The sequence below is a fragment of the Ursus maritimus genome, unplaced genomic scaffold (assembly GCF_017311325.1).
Source record: "Ursus maritimus isolate PB19 unplaced genomic scaffold, ASM1731132v1 scaffold_22, whole genome shotgun sequence".
In the NCBI taxonomy this organism is placed as follows: domain Eukaryota; kingdom Metazoa; phylum Chordata; class Mammalia; order Carnivora; family Ursidae; genus Ursus; species Ursus maritimus.
The window spans coordinates 18,060,583-18,082,685 of NW_024424675.1; positions in this window are offsets into that span (position 1 = coordinate 18,060,583).

Here is a 22,103-nt window from a genome sequence, read left to right on the forward strand (position 1 = left end):
CCTTCGGCTCAGGGCGTGATCCCAGGGTCCTGGGATTGAGCCCCGCGTCGGGCTCCCTGCTCCGCTGGGAGCCTGCTTCTTCCTCTCCCACTCCCCCTGCTTGTGTTCCCTCTCTCGCTGGCTGTCTCTCTGTCAAATAAATAAATACAATCTTAAAAAAAATTCACATCTGAATGATCTAAACCCAAACAGTCCAAAAGATCCTAAAAGACCCAAGAGAGCGTAATTACACCTAAAATCCCAGACTCTCTAAACAATTCTAATTGACCCCAAATTATCCTAAACCCAAATTGACCTTAAGTAGTTTAAATGGAGATTAGATCTAATGAGCCTGACTTTCCCACTCTCAGCGACATTAGTGTTAACAACGTCAATGAACTTGACATGAATGACGCAGCGATCTAAAAACCCTAAGAGGCAGTGGCGCAGATGCTTTGTTGATGGCCTGTCCTGACCCCGATTACCCCCACCCCAGTGACTCAGCATCTATGCTCCAAAGAGTAGGGTTCTGTTTATATACCTTGCCTTTAACCCTGACCCTGGGAGGCCATTCATGCTGAACCCGAAGACTGAGAGGATTGAGGTGTGGTTGGCTCTGACTGCCCTGACACTGACGACCCTTAATGCCTGATTACCATAAACTAATGACCGTGAACTGTCAACTCGGGAAAGCGGACTAGAGCAGACCCACAGATACCCTGACCTCAACCCTAACCTGACACTCTTCCCCCTAGTGATGCTATGCCTTCATCCTGAGAATCATAATGACATGAGAACCATGACAGAGGTTACTCTGAGGCTTACCTGGACCTAACTGTGACTTCGACTCTGATACCCAGAGCCCTAAACCTTAACAACTCTGACCTTAAACCCTAAACACTGAAAAACGAGAAAGCAGTATTAAGATCGCCCACGCGTGGTGATGGTTCTGATTTTCCTGATACGGGACATCACAGACCCTCCCCACAACACTCCTCACCCCAAGTTCCATGTGCATGCCCGTCACCTAAGGATCTAGTTAAAAAAGAAGTTGAAGGAATACTTTCTAGAAGTTCATCCCACTTTTGAGCTAGGACCAAAAATTCATCTGGGAATCACACACCGTGTTCTTCCCAATGTAATCACTGAAATTGACCCTGAATTAAGATGAAAATATTGTAGATTTTAGGCCTCATGAAACGAACTATAAGCTGCCCTTATAGTCACCAAGTTGTTTGTCAGGCCAGTGTGAGATTCGGCATGGTGAGGGGAAAACACAAAATCCCAGGAGCCACCACTTAAAGGATGAGCCAGCCACAAGAATCCATACAGGGTGTATTGTAAATGAACCCTGCTGAGTGGTCATGATATAACCTGCTTTATCCCCCCAAAGGATAATGCTCCAAAAATGCACCCCCAGAAGATCAAGATCTGTAATACTGTCTTTCTTGGGAGACATATTGAAAGCTAATAATTTGGTTTCAATGAACTACATAAAAGAGCTTAAAGTCCTAGTGATAAAGATTTGTTTCACAGCGTGTAATATTTTGCTTCTTCAGAATTTGTAGAGAACGTCCGTTAAAGTCTATAGACGTAGCCCAAAATCGATTTCACTCTCTGAAAGTAGATGCCAAGACAGTATGTTGGTGAAAACAGCTAGTCGGCAAGAGACACAGACAGGAAGGTGTCCCATCCTGATCCTTGGTCTCCCACGCACACACACGAATACTTCACATATAAATTAAGTCACTGTCTGGGCAACTGGAGCTCCATCCGACCTGAGACCTCTGAAAGCCAGGGTAGAGCATACCTCAGAGTTCTCCCACCGAGGGGTGAGGGAGCCGGGGTACTTACACACCAACTTCCAGCAGGCATCGGTAGGGAGAGAGAGGGCTGTTCTTGGGGGGTGGGGGAGGCATTAATTCCCTGGCATCTCTGACTTTCAGGGTCCACAAGCACAGCAAGCCATGGTGGCCAAAGAAAGTCCACAGGCCAAGGGACACAAGTGCTGGCCATTAGAGGTCAGGTGTATGTGCCCAGAAATGGCAAGTGGATATGGACAATGTCCGCTACAGGAACTTGGTGGATCTGTATGTGTTATAAGCAGCAATTTGTTAGATGTAAATATTTAAACTATTCCACCCTTTTGTAAACTTGTTTCCACATTTCTTCAGCTTGCAATTTTCTGGATGCCCTAAAAAGAAAGGCTTCTCTCCTCCACCCCAGGTGACACTCCAGAAATTTATTTATGGCTTACCTAAATAATCCATGATAATTTCCCTTTCTCAAGACCCTTAAGTTAGTCTCATTTGCAAAGATCCCCTTTTCCAATCAAGGTACCATTGGCAGGTTCCTGGTGTCTTTGGGGGCCATTTTCCAGCCTACCCATACTATGGAAAACCAGAATTATTTGGGAAAAGTGAAGTTAGGCAAAAAGGAGTGCCTGCAGTCCTTGGATGACCCTGTTTAGGAGACAAGAGAATGCATACCAGTGGAAGCCTGGAACATCGCCCAGGCATGAAAAACAAAGGTAACTGAAATGAGGCCAAGGCAGGGCTGACCCCAGCCCCTCAGCCCCTAACACCCCACTTCTCAGAGATCATTCCCTTCTTGTAAGCCATCTCAAGGCCACATATTCATGGGTAATTCCCAAAGCACTGAGTGATCTGCAGTTCTTTCCCCCTGTCGTTCACTGAACACTGGAAACCATCAAGATCCCATTATGACACACAGAGCCAAGAAAGAAGGCATTTTCTTCTCTCAACAGACAGCCCTTCCCGGGGAGGAGGCTGCTGGTAATCCAGAGGGCCAAGCCCTCCTCTGTGTCAGCCTTAATGACATGCTGAAATTGCCCCTCTGTTTTCTTGCTCCTTGCCCAAGCGATTTGCTCCAACTTGTCTCACCTTGGGTGAGGTCGTCTCCATTCTCGGGTGACAGCAGATGACCCCATCACAGATATTCAACTTGGCTTTTCCTTCCCTAAGGAGCCCAGGCCACTGGGTGTTTAGGAGCAGATCTGAGCTGGTTTCCCTCATTCACCTCAGAGCTCACAGCTGTCAAGACAGAAATAGTGACGGAGGGCCTTTTGGGGACATACTACTGAGTTTCCGGCCACCTGCCCACATTACAGAAACCCTTTGCCCTGAAGACTCAGGGAAGTTAGATACCGCGTGGACCAGCCGGGCATCTGTTCTCTGGAACACCAGGCTTCCTTAAGCTATGACCACAGGATGGACTGTTCACCTCTATGACGGGGCATTTATGGAGCTCAGGCCAGCAGTTGGGAAGTGCCCTCCCTGCTGATGGCGTTCAGCCTTGTCCCTTTTCTTCCGATTCACCTTTTGGCTGTGCTCCTGGCCTTATTTTGGGAGCATACACTGGTGCCCACTTGTTGATCACCCCACGTCTTGGGGCTCTCCAAGTGACCCTGGCTCTTCTTGAGTCTTCTAGGTCCTGCCCATTACCCACTATGGCTTCCACCTATGGCCACAGTGGCCTCCCTGGACTCTAGTTGCCCCCTGCTGCCCAGGTCATGCCTACCGCTGGTCCTCGGGTAGCTGCTCGACTTGGCTGCTTTCTCCCGGCCTTCCTTACGCTCTGCCTAGGGCTCATCAGGTTGGGAAATTCTATCTTTCCTCTATCTGGTCCCCCAGGGGCTCCCAGCTGCACTGAGGATGAACTTCTGCATAATCTCCAAGGCCCGCATCATCAGCTCTCCTCAACCTCATCTCACATACCCACCATTTTGCTCCCTTTGCTCACATCTGCCTCCACATGCCTTCCACACATTCTCTACTTGGGCGCTTTGAACACACAGCTTCCTCTTCTTGCAGCATCTTGGCAGGAAGAGACACCAGATGTTGGCATGGCAAACTTATTCTCGCTCATTCTCATTGTTCAAGTCTCAGCTCAAATGTCCACCTTGCAAAGAAGCCATCTTGATCACTCTAGCTAATGTCTTCCTTCCCATCACTCTTTTCATTATTGACTAAAAGTTTTTAATTGCGATAACATCTACATACAATGAAATGAAACTAGCTTATCTTAAGTGTACAGTTTGGAGAGTTTTGACAGCTGTATACGTCTCTGTAGCAATATCCCAATCAAGATACCAACTTTCCCCAGTGCGTTGTTATCACACTGCCTTGTCTCGTTACTTCACTCAGCAACGTAGGACATTGTCTTGCTTATTTATCTGTTTCCACCTCTACAAAGGAAACTCCCAGGAACAGGTCTCATCCATCTGGTTTGTTTACTGCTATGTTCCTCATGGTCAAGACATCCTTCTCGCTTGCACTCAACAAATGAATGGTCTTTGCCATTTGTACGAGCACGTAACCCCTGGCTTCTAATGTTGCAAACTCGCCCCAGGTTTTCTGTGGGGTTAGGCATTGCCCTTCCCTTGGTGGAACTGAATTCGAGATGCCGGTTCCCTAGGGTGGGCAACACTCTTAGTTCCTGGACCTATGGGAGTGAACTCTTTCTTCTCCCTTGTGGTCTGCCTCACCATTTCCACACCCCACACCTGCCCGGTCTGAGAGCACCATCTTGGAACGTCATGGTCAGGGCGATCAACACAGTCCAAAAGCCGAATGTATTCATGTGAACCTTGGAACATTTTGGATGACGCATGAGTGAGTGAGTGAGAGTTCGCCTAGTGAGAGGCACCTTTCAAAATCCATTTCTGTGTAGGCAGAACGTCCTGATGGAGCTTCCCCCTAAAATCAGGAAGAAGGTCTTAAAACACCTGTCTCCCGAGGTGGTGCATGTGGAGACCGAGGAGGAGGGTGTCATCTCCAGGTGGTACTTTCCAGCTCTGACTCCGTGAGGATTTCACGGCCATTGCCCCATCTGGAATTAGCAGTGTCACAGCCCAGCTCGCCGTCCTGGACTCAGCCCTGAGAAGGATCTGGGGCTAAGAAAGGCAGGCCCATTTGTCACACTGGGTGAGCCTGAGGGTTGATGAGCTTGTGAAAAGCGAACTCTGCAGAAAGCCTCTGTGTAAGCCTTCAGGTTGCTTGCGCCGCTGGCAAGTTCCACCGCGCGTCAGTGGTTTTGGAGCGCCCCCTGGTGGTCCACATGCGGTGCTACTCTCACTCTCCCACCTCCTCTGAGCAGTGGCCGCCAAAGCGGGCCCGGGAAAGAAAAGACTACAACCTCTATTTTAACTGCAATAATTGAATTTTTAAAATCTTAAAAGTAGCGACATTTTGACCTTGGTGCCCTTCCATAGCTTGTGTGCTAGCCCTGTATTCTGTTGCATAAAATAAAAGGGGGAGGGGTACCCTGTGGGCACAGGAGAGCCCCACACCTCGGAGGGCTGCTGGTGAGCCCTCCCTGGGCTCAGTGTCTGGGACATAAAGATTTTGACAAATCCTTGGTTTGTTTTGATGCTTTCTGCGCTAGGCGGCTCCGGTTCAAACCTTTGTTCCCCTGTCATGAGCCCTTGACTGCTCTCTGCTCACCTGTTTAATGGGCCAGCTGCAGGGAAGGAATGCCTTTAAAACACTTAGGTGCCTTGGTGGGGACTGTGTAAGTGGCAACAACTACTACTTTTTCATTTTTTTTTAGACTAAAGTCCTCACAAAAATCCTAAGGGGCAAAAAAACATAGATCAAAGATAATATGATGGGGGCACCTGGGTGGCCCAGTCGGTTAAGTATCTAACCCTTGGTTTTGGCTCGGGTCATGATCTCAGGGTCATGGCATCAAGCCCCCTGTGGGCTCTGTGCTGAGCGGGAGCCTGTTTAAGTTTCTCTCTCTCCCCTCACCTAAAATAAAAAAAAATTTTTTTTAAAGATTATTTATTTATTTATTTGAGCGAAAGAGAGAGAGAGAGAGCACAAGCTGGGAAGAGAGGGAGAAGCAGGCTCCCTGCTGAGCAGGGAGCCCCATGTGGGGCTCGATCCCAGGACCCTGAGGTCACCACGGGAGCCGAAACTAGCTGCTTAACCAACTGAGTCACCCAGGCAACCCCGTAAATAAATCTTTTTAAAAAAGATAATATGAAGAATGTAAATGCAGGAGATCCAGAAGATGGGTCACTAACATGAGTGATACTTAAAAGTGCATGGATATACTTTATAAATAAGGCTATTAAGCATATTGCTAATGCTCACTGGGTAGTGTTCACAGTGAAAAGCTCGGGGGCCACTGCTTGCAAACCTGGATGAGAGACACCCCGCAGAGGTGTGGGCTTCGCCCTGCGCATCTCCCTTGATTTGCTCGGCAGCCCTGTTCGGAGTTGCACAGTGTTTGTGGTTTGATGGTGCAGCGGTGAGTGCTCTGGACTCTGCAGCCAGAGTTACTCAGTGTGCTCACTGGCGGAGCAGGGCCTCCTCACGGCCAAGGCTGCCAGTTTTATGCTCCTGTCGTGCTTTCCATGACAGTTTAACTTCTTGTCCGCCCCACTCTCCGTGGAGGCACAAGGGGAACACCATGAGCCTTTGTAACTTACCCTCTGCCTACCTTCTGCCCATTCCCTTCTCCAAAGGATAAGCAGGTTTGAGGCCAGGGGAGTTTGGGGCCAGGTTGTGCTCTGAACTTTCTCAGTTCCGCCATGTCCAGCACAGAGAAGGCCTTGTGTGGTCTTTGTCCTGGTCAGGGCCATTTGCATGGGCTTTCTCTGCCATTCCGGACCATTGGTGCCTGTTGTAATTCTCAGGCCTTGTCCAAAACAATAGCTAACAAGCAGGTATGAAACTGCATGTGATTAAAAAAGTCTCTGTTGTTAAGCGAAAATGTATCTGTGTTCGAGTCAATCTCCCGCAGAAGCCATTTCTGGAAATCCACCTGTCAGGACGGCTTTGCAGACCATTGTTTGGACTTCAACACGGACTTGTGGTTTGGGTTTACTCAGATGCGTAATAAAGGACTGACTGGCCATCTGTCACATGCCAGACACTGTTCCAGGTGCTGGAGAGACCAGGTAAAGACACGTGAGCTAGACAAGTTCCTTGCTTGCTCTGAGCTTGCCCTCCAGTGGAGAAGGGAGGAACAAGGCTGTCAGCCAGAAATCACGGACGGTGCCATTTGACTGATTGCCCTGATTTCTCTTCCCTCCCTGCAGCTGCGTGCCTCCTTGGCCTCCTTATGGGTGGAGGACACGTCTCCACTCCTTGACTTTGGGATTAATTACAAGACTTTCTTTGCCCCAGGGAACCTAGGCAGACATGATGGTGTGTCCTTATTGAGTCGAGGTCTTAAGAGATGTCCCACCTTTCTGCCTGCTCTGTTGTTCCTCTGTCGCTGCTACGAGAAAACGTGCCCGGTCTAGTCTCAGGAGGAGGAAGAGAGACACGTGGAGCAGAGCTGCCCCCAGCTGACTCACAGCCCTCCCAGGAGGAGCACAGCTGTCCAGCTGAGGCCAGCCTCACCCTTGAACCCAGGCCAACCTGCAGGAGTCTGCTTCTAAGCCGTGGAGTTCAGGGGTGGCTTGTTACACAGCAATAGCTGGCTGATGCAGGTGCTTTGAAGGGAGTAAGAAGCTGGGCCAGAAGAGCATGCAGCAGAAGGAAACTGCTCCAGGCAGGCTGGCCCAGGTAGGTCTGGTGAAGGGCCACCGCTCAGGCTGAGGCCTGGAGGTTAAGAAGGAGCTTTCCACGCAGCGAAGGGAGTGGAGTAAAAACAGACAAGGTCCTGAGGCTGGAGAGAACTTGTGTTTTAGGAACTCACAGAAGGCCTGGGTGGCTGTGACAGAATTAGTCGGGAAGAAGGGGCCAAGACGCAGTGAGAGAGAGGTACAGAGCTCTTGAAACCAGTTAACGAGTTTGCACTTTATTCTCAAGACCATGGGAAGCTCCTGAAAGGTCTTAAGGAGAGAGACGGAGACAGAGAGAGAAGAGGCTTTCTGTATTTACTAGGCCATCCTCGTTCCCGTGTGAGGAGGAGCGGGAATGCGGTTAGGAGGCCACTGTAGACGGCCACAGGCAGATGAGGCGAAGGGAGCCTACGCCAGGCGGTGACCGCGGCGTTGCGGGGGAGTGATGGATTAATAATGCCTTCCAGAGTAGACCTCAGTGGACCAGGCTTCCGGTTTGGGGTGTGATGGAGAACTTCCCCCAGGTCCCGATTCCCGTCCTCAAGAACCATTCCTGGAAAGGCAGACGAGAGAACCGGGAAGGTGGGTAGATGACAGGTGCGCGTGTGGCATGTGCACGAGAGGGCAGAGGTCGACAGCAGTGTGGTTATTACTCGTATCTGCTGAGCACTTCCTACGTTCTAGGCCCTGCCCGCAGGGCTCCACGGTCTCACACTGACCCCAAGAAGTAGGTCGTTACCCCACCTTCTGAGGATGGGGGACCAGCTCAAGGTCGGCCACACACAGCTGGCAAGAGGAGCGGAGTGATCTGGGGTCCTGCACAGTCTCCGTGTGGGGCTTGCCTTCGCCAGGCTTTCCGAGGTCCCTCATTCAGATCTGAGCCGTGCCTCCCAACTCCGTGGCCCCGGGGCTGGCCACCTGGACGCTCGAGGCCCCCGAGCACCTCTCACGTGTTGTTTCGTGGTAGACAACTTTCGGGATCCTTGTCGGCCCATCTTTGACCCGAGTTGCACACCAGCTTCACGCCCATCCCTGGATGGTGGCTAATTCCCCCGAGAAGCTTTTTCTTGGCCAATAATGTTAACACACGTGATTCCCCAGAGTTCACGTTTGCTTTTTAACGGGGGTTCTGTTTTAAATGCTTATGGAAAAAATTGAGCTTTTTTTTTTTTTTTAAAGATTTTATTTATTTGACAGAGATAGAGACAGCCAGAGAGAGAGGGAACACAGCAGGGGAAGTGGGAGAGGAAGAAGCAGGCTCCTAGCAGAGGAGCCTGATGTGGGGCTCAATCCCAGAACGCCGGGATTACGCCCTGAGCCAAAGGCAGACGCTTAACCGCTGTGCCACGCAGGCGCCCCAAAAGTTGAGCTTTTTAAACCCAGTTTTAGATCCCTTTTGAGATCCTGAGAGCCAGATTTGGGGGCTGGGCCCTGGTTTGGTGGTGGAGGGCACGGGCTCTCCTCGGGCTTGGGGGAGATCCCTGGGCAGCTACTTGTTCTCACGCAGGTGCCCCTCCCCACCCCCGCCCCCGCAATGAGCTCCCAGGCCAGCTGTCACTTCTCCCCAGGGAACCTCTGATTTCTTCCTCTGGCTCTTTGTTCAGTTTCCTTTCCTGCCAGCTCTTATTCTTCCATCAGCAGGAAGAGATGACAAAACCCGGAGCCAAGGCTTCCTGTCACTGGCCTTCACTGAGACCTGGATGGACACGGCCGAGCCTCGTGGGGAACAAAGGAGCTCTCGTGGCTCAGGCGGGCCTCTGGGTCTGCTTCCTCTGGGTCCTCGTCGTCTTTATCGGCCGTTCTGCTTCATCCTCGTGGATCACTGCCTGTTAGGAGGCCATGGACATCCTTGTTTGTCTTTTGGTGGACCTGACACTCCTTTCTCTTAGGTCTGTACCTACAACTAGAACTGGCAGTCCGTCTCTGAAGACTGGTAAATTAGAGGGGGCCTGGGTGGTTCAGTTGGTGAAGCGTCTGCCTTAAGTTCAAGGCATGATCCCAGGGTCCTAGGATCGAGCCCCACATCAGGCTCCCTGCTCAGTGGGGAGACTGCTTCTCCCTCTCCCTCTCTCTCTGCCTGCCACTCCCCCTGCATGTGCTCTCTCTCTGTCAAATAAATCAATAAAATCTTAAAAAAAAAAAAAAGCCTGGTCAGTTAGAGTCTGCAGAATTTGCAGGCTTGATTAGCCATTCCCCAGGTGGGCTGAGGGAGAACTGGCGTTGGGCGCATAGCCTCCCCCGGCAGGAGCACCCCCTCAGCGCTGCAGCAAACCCTTCGCGGCCACACGGCCCAGCCCACCTCTCAGCCAGGCCTGGCCCGGGGCTCATGTGAACCTGAAATGCCTCAGTGAAAGAGGCAGGTGCTCTGGCCATTCTTGTCTGCGAGGATTGCAGTAAATAGAAACAGAGAGGAAAACGGGACCGAGCAGGGACCGCTTATAGGACCTGTACGCTGAGAGCAGGATTGCAGATCCCAGGCTTTGCAAACCTCTGGTGCAGCACCTGCGGCTGGGAACGCCGATCTACGTGGTCTTGCTGTGGGTGGGGAGTGTGACGATGCGGAGCCCCGTGCATGCATCTGCTCCTCCCTTTCCCGGCACGAGGGCCATGACCTTCAGTCGATGACCCCAGCAGCAAGAGATGACCTTCCAGCCACATGGATGCAAATCAGAAAAGTACTGAAGTTTATTGAAAGGAGGCAACAAGATGTGGAGATCGAAGGGTGGCCTTTGAAGCCTGGTTGCCTGCTTACTACCCATCCTGCCTGGTCCCTGAGCCTTAGGCTCCCCTTCTGTGAAACGGGGATCATCAGAGTGCCTGCCTGATGAGTCGGTGTGGGGTAAACAAGCCACAGTGACTCCCGCACAGGGCCCGGCCAATACGGAGCACTCGAGAAATGCTACCTGGTATTTTTGAAGCTTGGAAAATAATAGTCAGCATCTCTAGTTGTTAAATAATTTTATTTGTATGTGTTTTCATTTTCCATTTAAGCTTTTAATTAAAACCCTCACAGATCAGCAGAAGCAAGTAAAGTGCTTGAGAGAATGGGTGGATTCAAGAGAGATTGTGTAATTTAATTAAAACCTGAAACAAAAAAAGCAGTCTTCTGTATGTCTGCTCCTTAAGCTCCCGAGTGGGCAAGACGGGAGCCGCACGCCAGACCCTGTTCTTGCCTTGAGAAACAGCAGACGGTTGGGGTGCTTGGGGAGGCCATCCCTTCTTCCAGATCCTGCTGCCTTACCCTCATCGGCATCAACAGCATTACCCGAGGACGAGACACTAGTCGTAAAGGAGCTGTCTGGTGCCGCTGAGGCCCGGGGGAGCCCCCTCCATGTTTGGTTGCTGACTTGAAACTCACTAGAAGGAATGAACACCTCCGTCTTGGCCCTTCGGTACTTCTGCCCTCACAGATCCTGCAGTTGGAGGGGCTTGGGCTTCATCCGGGGGTTCCCTGGCTTGCTGCTGCTGGAACCCCTCTCTGTAGCATCCTGACAGAGGCAGGGATGCTTCATGATGGGAGCTCCAGGTTTGGGGGTGACTCCCCACCCACCTCCCTCCACGCTGAAGCTGCTTCTCTTCTCCCACCCCCAGCAGATTCCAGCTGTGCCCCCGAGGCATCACAGAGACCGAAGCAAAACCTTTGGCTCCTCCGTCTGCGGTCCTTGGCTGCCCCAGCAGTGGAAAGGCAGCCACCAGAGCCAATGTCCTGGGACCCAAGTGCTTCGGCCCAGACAGAGTCCTTGTGTGTCTCTCCCTATCAGGACAGGCACCGGCCTCTGCCCTCTGGTTGAAGTCTTCCTAACACCCAGGACAAGCCACTTAACTCACCTGGCCCAGTGCAGAATGAAGGTGCAGGCCCTCGTTAAAAATTAGGAATTTCAAGGTGGTGACCGCAGTGTGTTGAACCGAGCACCAGGCCCCCTGCCGGCCACGCAGGCCACATACCGGTGAAGCTGCTCCTTGCCTATCCTGAGATTTCTGAAGCTCCGTGCCTCTGTTTATCTTTTTTTCTTGGAGATATAATTCCCATACTGTCAGATTCACCCTTTTACAGCATAGAGTTCAGTGGTTTTTAGCACATTGACAGAGATGTCCTAGCACAACCACTCTCTAACTCCAGAACGTTTTCATCACTCCGACAAGAAACCCCGTGTCTGGGGCGCCTGGGTGGCTCAGTCGTTAAGCGTCTGCCTTCGGCTCAGGGCATGATCCTAGGGTCCTGGGATCGAGCCCCACATCGGGCTCCTCTGCTTGGAGCCTGCTTCTTCCTCTCCCACTCCCCCTGCTTGGGTTTCCTCTCTCGCTGGCTGTCTCTATCTCTGTCAAATAAATAAATAAAATCTTAAAAAAAAAAAAAAAAGAAACCCCATGTCTGTTAAGAGTCACTCACCCTTCCTCCCTCCCGGGAGCCCCAGGGAACCACTAATCTACTTCCTGTCTCCATGGATTTGACTGTTCTGAACATTTCATATAAATGGAACCCTACAGTATGTGGTCTTTGGTTTGTTTCACTCAGCATCATGTTTTCAAGATTCATCCGTTTTTCATTCCCCTTTACGGCTGAATAATATCCCCTTATATGGATGGACCATATTGTATCGGTCATTCCTCCGTTTTAATGAGTCCTTGTGAAATCTGACCTCCACACCATAGAGCCGGTACGGCCGAGTGATGCCCATTTGGTAGTAAATTCTCCCATTTTCAAAGACTCATATTTCTTCCTTTTTACTTATGTGTTTACTGATATACAGCTAATATATAAGCAAGTGCACACACCTTAAATGGCCAGACGATTGAGTTTTTAGCTATGTCTCTACCTGAATAACCTGCCACCTGCTGCAGATGGAGAACGTTCCCTCCTCCCATCAGGCTATCTCAGCGCCACCCACTTTCCCCCAAAGGAAACCACTCTTCTCATTCCTACCACCTTAGATTAATATTGCCTATCCTTGAACTTCATAAAAATGGAACCATACAATATGTGGGGTTTTGGAGGGTTTTTTTGTTTTGTTTTGTTTTGGTTTTGTTTGTTTTTTTTTTTTTTTCCACCTGGCTTCTCTTGCTCAGCAATGTCTGTGAGATTCATTCCTGTTATATGCGGCAACAGATGGTTCTCTTTGGTCACAGGGCCGAATTCCAGGGTTGGCTAGCCCACCATCCAGCCCTTGCACCGTGCACCAACATTTGTGTTGTTTCCAGCGTCGGGCTATCATGACTAACGCTTTATGAGCACTTCGGTATGTGTTATTGGGTGGCCAGAAGCTCTCACGTTCATGGGTGTTTATGGAGAGGTGGATTTGCTGGGTCTTACAGCAGGTGCGCGGTCAGCTTGAGTAGATCCTGCCCTGGCGTATTTTTCAAAGTGGGTGGAGCCAATCCCACCAGCTGGGTTCGAAGGTCTGATTGGTCTACATCCTCATCCACGGTCAGCAAGGTCAGTCACCGTGGTGTGCAGTAGTGTTTCATGCAAGTTTCAATTTGCATTTGCCTGAGGTTGACCGAGACCAAGTGCCTTCCCGCATGCTCATTGGCCACTGGATATCTACCCATCATTTTGAGTCATATTTACCATTAGAGTCTGGCAAAGGGATAATGCCTTTCCTTATCTCTGAGTTTTCTTAAAAATGCACTCACATCAATTTATATTTAAATATGCAAGTTTTATTCGAATATGTTTGTATTGTTTTTTTTATCTCCTTGCTCAGACGGCAGATCACCAGTCTTTTAAGTTGATGGAGGGCAAACCATCTGATTGATGTTTCAATGTAATGGACATTTCTGTGATTGTTAGGGAGATCAAGCATTTTTTTCCTTATGTTTATCGCTCACTTGCGTTTCTTCTGTGTGTTGCCTTCTCATATGCTTTGTCACTGTTTTTTCTGTTGGCTTGTTTATCTTCCCTCATTGATAACAGAAGTTATTTCTATAGTCTATGTAATAATCTGTTATCTGTTACATACTGCAAATCCTTTCTCTTCTTCTGCTGCTTGTATTTTTAAACAAGACCTTACTGTTTAGAACAGTTTTAGATTTACAGAAAAATTGGGAAGACAGTACAAAGTGTTCCCATAGACCCCACACCCCGTGTCCTCGATTATTAACACCTTACATTAGTATGGTTCTTTTGTTACAATTAATGACTGTACATTATTTTGTTGTCATGTCTCCTTAGGCTCCTCTTGGCTGTGAGAATTTCTGAGACTTCCCTTGTTTTTGATGGTCTGGACAGGTTTAAGGAGTACTGGGCAGATATTCTGTAGACTGTCCCTTTCCTGGATTTGTCTGATGGTTTTCTCATGATTGATTTTGAGTTCTGAGTTTGGGGGAGGAAGACCACAATGGTAAAGTACCATTTTTCTCATGCGGTATCAGTCGTTCATACTCTCAATATGATTTATCACTGCTGCTGTTGACCTTGCTCACTTAGCTTCTCCGGTGCGAAATTAGGCTTTGCCCCCCTTCCCACATGGTCCTCCTTGGAAGGAAGTCACTCTGCACAGCCACACAGAAGCAGTAGGGGTACGCGCCACCCCCTCGAAGGCAGATATCTACATAAATTATTTGGAATTCTTCCACCTAGGAGATTAATATTTTCTCCCCCGTGTATTATTTGCTCAATCATTTGTTTATCACAGCATGGTCTCATGGGGATTTATTTTATTTTATTCGGATTATAATCCAATACTACGTTATTTTGTTGCTCAAATTGTCACCGTGTTGGCCATTGGGAGCTCTTCCAGTGCTCCCGTGTCCCTTTGATAAAGCCCACGAATGTGGGTTTGCTTGGTTTTGGTTTTGTAGCCCTTCCTTCTTTTCGGACACTGCAAGATGGTCCAGGCCCTTCTTGTACATTTCTGCCCCTGTCAATACAATCAGCCGTTTCGCCAAGGAGCCCAGGTTCCTTTCAGTGGAAAATGGTATTCGAAACCAAGACCTGGGCGCTAGGTCTGTTTGTTACTACTGGTGTTTTGTTTCTTTCAGGCCTTCTCTGCTGACAGAGAAAGGAAATACATGCATGTACGCTAAACCGAGCATACACACATATCTATAAATGTTTCCGCGTGTAACCTTCTGTCTCTATATTGAGCTAAACATGAGTCAATACTGATGTCCCCACCTCTGCTCCATTACCCCATGGGTCATTCTAGCCTCCTTGCCTTGCTTCTCTGTGACTTCCCACTCCAACAGCGAGGAAGCTGGCACCTACTCTGCGCTATCCATTTAGTTAATTGTTCAATTCCAGGATATGTGCATCAGAACTGCTAACCCGTACCCCTGCAGAAGACAGCTGTACCACCTAGAGTAGAATGTCCAACCCATATGACAGAGAAGTCCTTGGTGATTTAGTAAGGATGGGGTTGACTTGCAATTGTCGGTAGAGTTTGGGTGCTCAACCCCAGAGGTGTCTGAGTGTCTACTGAATAGATATGGATTAATTATTCTTACTGGTGATTTACAAAGTGCTTTTTAAAGTCCAAAACTCCCCAGCTGGCATGTCTACATTATTTCTTTAAAATGTAGAGAGCGATGGTTTGCATTTGGTTTGCGTGGTTATCCAGCATGATTTTGACGATGTGACCTGTAGGTATAAAAGAGCCCTCAGTAAGCCTGTGCCTGGGCTCCCCGAGACCAGGGTATCCCACATGTATTGAGAAGACAGTGCTCACATGTGTTTCTGAAATGAAGGATGAGATAGACACGTTTTTTCGCGGTGCTGATAGTGCAATAGAGAACGTGCTTCAGTGATCTCGGCGACGCATTCAGCCGCCAGAAGAGCTTGAAGTCATAACTTCAGGGTCAAAATGACATGCCTTAAAATTCTGTGGGTTCGATAACGGTATCTTAAGACACCTGTCCTGTGGTACAAATGGTTAAACGTGGAGGATTTGATGTTTTCCCAGCATTAGATAATTCTTTTCAGAAAAGGATAATTCATCAGAGAAAGAAATCTATGGTACATTTAAAAGTGTATTTAAAAGACACATCCGGGGCGCCTGGTTGGCTCAGTCGGTTAAATGTCTGCTTTCTGCTCAGGTCATGATCTCGGGGTCCTGGGATCCAACCCCGCATTGGGCTTCCTGCTCCGCAGGGAGTCTGCTTCTCCCTCTGCCTCTGCCCCCCCACCTCCCCGCTCACACTCTCTCTCTCAAATAAATAAATAAAATCTTCAAAAAAAAAAAAAAAAGACACATCCAGGGGCGCCTGGGTGGCACAGCGGGTTAAGCATCTGCCTTCGGCTCAGGGCGTGATCCCGGCGTTCTGGGATCGAGCCCCACATCAGGCTCTTCCGCTATGAACCTGCTTCTTCCTCTCCCACTCCCCCTGCTTGTGTTCCCTCTCTCGCTGGTTGTCTCTATCTCTGTCGAATAAATAAATAAAATATTAAAAATAATAATATTAAAAATTAAAAAAAGGCACATCCAAACAGTCCAATAGAATACAAACAAGTACTTTCTAGAACCAAGGCATCAGAGAGGATTAGAAACCCACCTGTTTCTGGGGCTAGGGAGGTAGCGGGAAGAGGGAGAAGTGGGTAAAGGGCACAGATTTTCAGGTATCAGATGAATAGGGTCTAAGGATATAATGTAAAACGTGGTGACTATAGCTGACAACACCGTATTGTGTGATTAAGAGAGTAGAACTTAAGTCTTCTCACCGAAAAGGATAAATATGTGAGGTGACGGATGTGTTAGCTAACTAGACGAAAATGATCCTTTCACTACGAACATGTAAATCAAATCACCACCGTACACACTTTAAATATTTTGCAGTTTTATGTGTCAGTTATTCCTCGGTAAAGCTGGGGGTGGGGCAGGGAGGTAACCCACTTGTCTTCATCTCCCAGCTTAAGATATTTAGCGTTTCCGACTTTTGCATGTGACAGGCAAAAAACAAACAAACAAAAAAAAGTCTTGCTGAGAACGCTATACCAAAGCTCCACAATTTCTGGCCCACATTTAATTCAAATATCCAGAACTGACTGGCAGGGCTTGCTGCCTTTCCAAGCAACCCAGGAAGTGAATTAGGATTTTATAGTTTAATAGAAATAAAGGATAAGGGAAGAATCCAGGTAAACATGGGACCTGAGGAGTGGCTCAAGCTAGCTTCACAGACCAGAGATGGGCTCTGTCCTCTGGTCCCGGAAGAGGACCCCCAAAAAGAAAAAACGGCCTAGTTTGTGTGTCTCTGCACTGCCCCCTGCTGGCTGATACTGGAACAGTACTTCTTCGCACTGCTAGTCTCTAGGAAGACCTAACGGGATGCCGTATTGTCGCTCTTGGGAGGCAGGGGTCTCCTCAGAGCAAGTGTTGAGCTGGAAGCTGATGGATTTGGCTGATGCCCTGTATCAGGGAAGCCCAGGCATGGGAAGTGGGCTTGAACAGCAGCAGAAGAACCACTTCCCTGGAGCAAATCAGAGTAAGTGCTGGTGCTTCCAAGACAAAGGGATAGCATCTTAGTGGAAGGAAAGAGATTCAGGGGCAGTGGGATTCGGGCAGGTAGAGAGACATTGACGACCCCATCCGAGGGCTCTAGTTCCTGCAGACAGTCTGGCAAGATGGGGGCAGCAGCTGTGTAGACGAACACGAGGTGACTAAAATGCATGGAGACACAGTCCACTATGGGAGATACACGTACACATGAAAAATTGTGTCACAAAGTGACAAGGGGGCCATTTATCTCCCCTAGAATCTTAGGACAGTTCTCCCGGGGGTCATGTCTGATCTACTTACCATAGGTGAATAGGAATTGCAGGGCAGGAATTCTGCAGGGGGGGATGGGGAGGAGCCCTGGAGAGGGTTTGGTGATACGGTGGGACTGTAGGCACGCGCTGGGATTATGGAAGGTGAGCTTGGAGAACCAGGCAGGACCGCTTATGCAGGACCTCATGCCCTTGGTGGAGAAGCCATGACCTTCTTCTGGGCAAGGCGGAACATCTTCAGAGGATTTCAAATAGATTCGGAGGGCCCTCATAAATGAGGAGCAGTAGATTGAAAGCGGACTGTGGAGATCAATCCATTCTGCTTTCTTTGAAGAATCAGAAGGGTTTACAACCTGCATTGTTCCTGATACGTCTGAAGGGTATGCCCATAAGCCTGCCCTGTCTCTTTTCAACGATTTTGTACTTTGCCTTTTTTATGGTGCAGGTAAACTCCCCAGTTCTTGGGCTTTTGTATGAGAGGGAAGACAAAGAAATTCATCCCAGATCGCACTGAACCACTTATATAATGTTGCTAAGACAGTGATGGAGATACAACGAGTTCTGCTAAGACATGACAGAGTCTCCCAGGTGGGAGTAGGAGTAGTTCGGAAGGAGTAAACTGGGCTTCCACGGGCAAGATAATGGCATTCATTCATTCATTCATTGGGCTGATGCACTCAGCTCTGCATTAAGTGCTGTGTGCTGCACAAAAGAGGCAGAAATCCCAGCTCTTATCCCGAAGGAATCTATATTCTGCCTGGGAATACACGGACGGAGGCCATGGCAGCCAAGTAAGACAGTGCGGTATGATCTACGGACAGGTGTTAAAGGCACTTCAATGGGACACAGGAGATCTTGGTGGAATCAGGGATCCCGAGGTCGGGTCAAGGGCAGATGGATGGCCCTTTATAGGAAGCACCCAGGATAAGCACCCCAAATCCAGGAACCCTGAGACCTTGGACAGAGAACCTTTGCTGGTGTAGGATTTGCAGAGCGTCGGAGAGCCCGTTGCATCTTGGCTTAGTCAGCTTGGGCTGTTCTACCAAAGTACTGTTCACCGGGTGGTTTATGAACAACAGAGACCTGTTTCTCAGAGTTCTGGAGTCTGAGAGTCCAAGAGAAGGGGACGGGCAGATTCGGGGGCCGGGGCTGTCACCTTTGATTCGTGGTTCATAAACTGCTGGCTGTGGTCTCCTCGTGTCCTTCTATGGCAGGAGAGGGGAGGGGGCTGTCTGGGGTCTCCTTTATAAGGGCACTAATTCCATTCATGAAGGTTCCACCCTCAGGATCCAGTCACCTCCCAGAAGCCCCTCCTCCTAATACGGTTACTTTGGGGGTTAGGATTTCCACAGAGGAGTTTTGGGAGGACACAAGCATTCAGACTCTAGCACATTCCATTCCCCACTTCCAGGTTCTCAGGCCTTGTAAATTTGGGCTGCATGTCCGAGACAGTAGTCTCTGAAGCTGATAGCTAGCTGCGTCTTCATTCTCTTGAACACTCACTCAAGATGGGCTGATAAAGCACCTTTTTCCTGAAAGTTCTCTGTAATTATAAGTTGAAGCTACTCTCATCACATCTTTGGATGCTTAGATGCACATTCTTTTGCTAAACAAGAACATCCTTTTTTTTTTTTTTAACTATTTCCTTAGTTTTTAGGTCAAATAATGTATTCAATGTTTCTGGCATATTCTTTACCAGACCTTCCAACTACGCTTGTGGTGCACGCTTTACAGTTAGCAAAAGGAAGACTTAAAGCAAGCTTAGCGGCATTTCTCTATTTCCTCGTTTCAGCTGGAGGCGGGAAGGCCACCAGCACTTTGGAATGTGCAGTCTAAGGCGAGCCACTTGTCAGGCTTGGCTTTGCCAAATGGTCTGTCCTTATAAAAGCAGGTGAAATGGCATATGGTGCTCCGTGAGATGGGTGGGCACCCAGAAAGTCTGAAAGTCAGATTGGGCTCATTTTCTCAGGTGTTAAAGTGTCTTTGTCTTGTGTTTGTTGCTTCCTGTGCCTTCAAGTCTCACCATTAGGAGATGAAGTCAGTGTTGTCCGGAGCCCACTCAAACCAAGCAAATAGCAGGCTGGAAATATTAGGAATTAATGCCTTTATGGGAGTGGTCCTCAGCCAATGATGAGAGGTGTTGGTGTGTAAATTCCCCAGCTCCCTCACCCTCAGGTGGGGTAACTCTGAGCACAGTTTCTAGGCCGCCTCCTAGAGTGTCCCAGCAGAATTAAGTTCCAGTTGCCCACAGAGTACATTTGCTAACGCCCCCTTTACTTCCCCACTTCCAGTGTTTCTGGGGTTTGCTTCCCTAATATACTACTTGTATATGGGTCCTTGTTCCAGGACCAGCTTCTGGGAGAACCCAACCCAAGACAGCAAGTAACCGACACAGCAATACAATTTCCTAAATGCAAGAAAATGTAGAGAAGACTGCTCTCCTTGGACCTGATCAAGGTATTTACAATCTTGATTTTGGATCTTACCTTTTTGTCTTGTCATAGTGATACAATCATGAATTCTGACTCACTTGACCTTGGTTTTGTGCCAGCTATTTCCACATGCGCCCACCATTATGGACTAAAAACCCTGAAGTTCAAAGAGGTGAAATGATTTGCCCAAAGACCCCATGCACGGGGCAGTGCTGGAGCTCAGGTCTTCTGCCTCTCCAACTTCTGCGTTCTATAGAAGTTCCCAGAGGAACTCATCATCCCAAGACCTTTCTGGGCTAGAGAAGAATCCCCCAGAGTGGAGCTCAGAATTAGCCAGGTGCATTAATCATGTTTATTTTCTGGATATCAAGATGTTTTGCTATCTTAAAAACAAACCCCTTCTGATGGGGGAGAGACTGCTCCCCGCCAGGGCCAGCCAGTTCTTAGAGGCAGCCAAGGGCTCCGCTGGGAGCTTGCCATGGAGATGTGAGGTAATCAATCCAGAGTCTGCGTCCCATGTCCAGGTGCCCCGGGAGGCAGTGTTCCTCTACTTTTCACTGGCCAGCCCAGGTGCCAGCGACGAGACCACCACGATAGCCCAAAGCCCACTGAAGTGATTCCCTCCAGCCAGTCCTAAACTCTTTACTCTGCCTTGCTTTTCCTGAGGAATCTGCAGGCAAGCCTTCTGACCAAGGCTCTCCTTGTTCCTGACTCTGCCTTTTGACCGAGGCCTGGGGTTCCTCCCGTCACCCTCGTGATGAGCCGTGCTTCTCACTTCTAGGGGGATTGTGAGTAACATTAAACTTTTCATTCAATGGCGTTGACCTCTTCATGTTGTCACTCAGTCACCTTTATAAATTAAGACCGGTGACAGAGTACTGGAAGTGGGCAAATGGTACACATCAGATCTCCCCCCAGCTCCCAGAGAGCTGGCATAGCAGCACACTCTGGGTGTGTGCGTGCGTGCGTGCGTGTGTGCGTGTGTGTGCCGTGGATGTGAACACCCAGCAGCAGGACTCCCGTCTGCCTTGCCCAACAGCAGAGCTCCAGCCGGGTAGATCGACACACAGTAGGAACTCAGTAAGTGTTGGTCAGATGAAGCCATGGATTCCCCCCAAAATGCCCGAGATGAGGCAAAGAAAGACTCTAGCTAAAATGTTGAATGTAAGTGAGGAGCTGAGACAGTGCCCAGAGGAAGAAGTATCTATAATTCTAGGTAAAAGCCACCTACTGAGGCAAAGGGCCAGTGGCCTTGAAATATAGATGTGAAGGTTCCCGAGACAGGGTCAGGTCCTGCCTTGAGTGAGGCTGGCAGCTCAACTTCTGGAACCATCCAGCTGCACAGATCAGTGCTCTCCAAGTTGAGAGGGAGCAAGTTTGCGGACCACACTAAGTTTGAAATTCCAGGAGGAACTTTTTTTTTTTTTTTTTTTTTTTTTTTAGGAGGAACTTTTTAGAATCTCTTCTGGTGACAAGGAGCCCAGAAAAGTCTTTTAACTTTGGGTGGGTGGAGGTCCCTCCACCCTTTGGCTATGCCACATGGGCTAAAAGCTGGGGAAAACCTATCAGCCCTTTGCCTCCTTCCCCCTTTTGTTTTTTATCTCCAGGGGAGCAGAGTTGATGGTAGGGTTTGGCTTAGGCACGGGGAGGGATAAATGACATTTAAGAGACCCTAAAAGGGTTCTGGACACAATTTCAGCATGTGTGTGTGTTTTCCCCACACATCCAAGCAATTCTCCAACCCCAGCTGGGTTTCCTCTAATCTTCTTTTTCCCCCAAGTTTTTATTTAAATTCTGGGTGTCCTCATATTGCAACGAGCGCTGGGTGTTATACGCAAACAATGAAGCATGGAACACTACATCAAAAACTAAGGATGTACCGTATGGCGACTAACATAACATAATAAAAAAAAAATAAATTCTGGGCGTCCTACAATTCAACTCAGTTCTGACACAGGTAGCGTCAGATCCCACAAGTTAAGGGCTCAGTCCTCCGAGACTGCCCCCCACCGCCTTTCAGATACCAATCCCAAGTCCTGGGTGTCACCGGTGTTTCTGACCGGCTGGCTAAGGACAGGAGGTTCCAAATGACCCCTTCTTGGTCTCGATTAATTTATTAGAGTAGCACACAAAACTCACAGAAACATTTTATTTAATAGAATGTTGGTTTATTATAAAAGAACATAACTCAGGAACAGACAGAAAAGATGCGTAGGACAAGTATGGGGAAAGGACACGGAGATGTCTTACTCTCTCGGAGTACACAACTCTCCCCAGATTTCCATGTGTTCAACAACCTGGAAGCTTCCCCAACCTTGTCTTTTTTGTTCTTTACGGAGGCTTCATTACCTGGGCACAACTGATGAACTCACTGGCCATTGGCGATTGAGTCAGCTTCCAGTCCCTTGCTCCCCTCCCCAGATATCAGGGGGTGGGGGGAACCCTCTAGTCT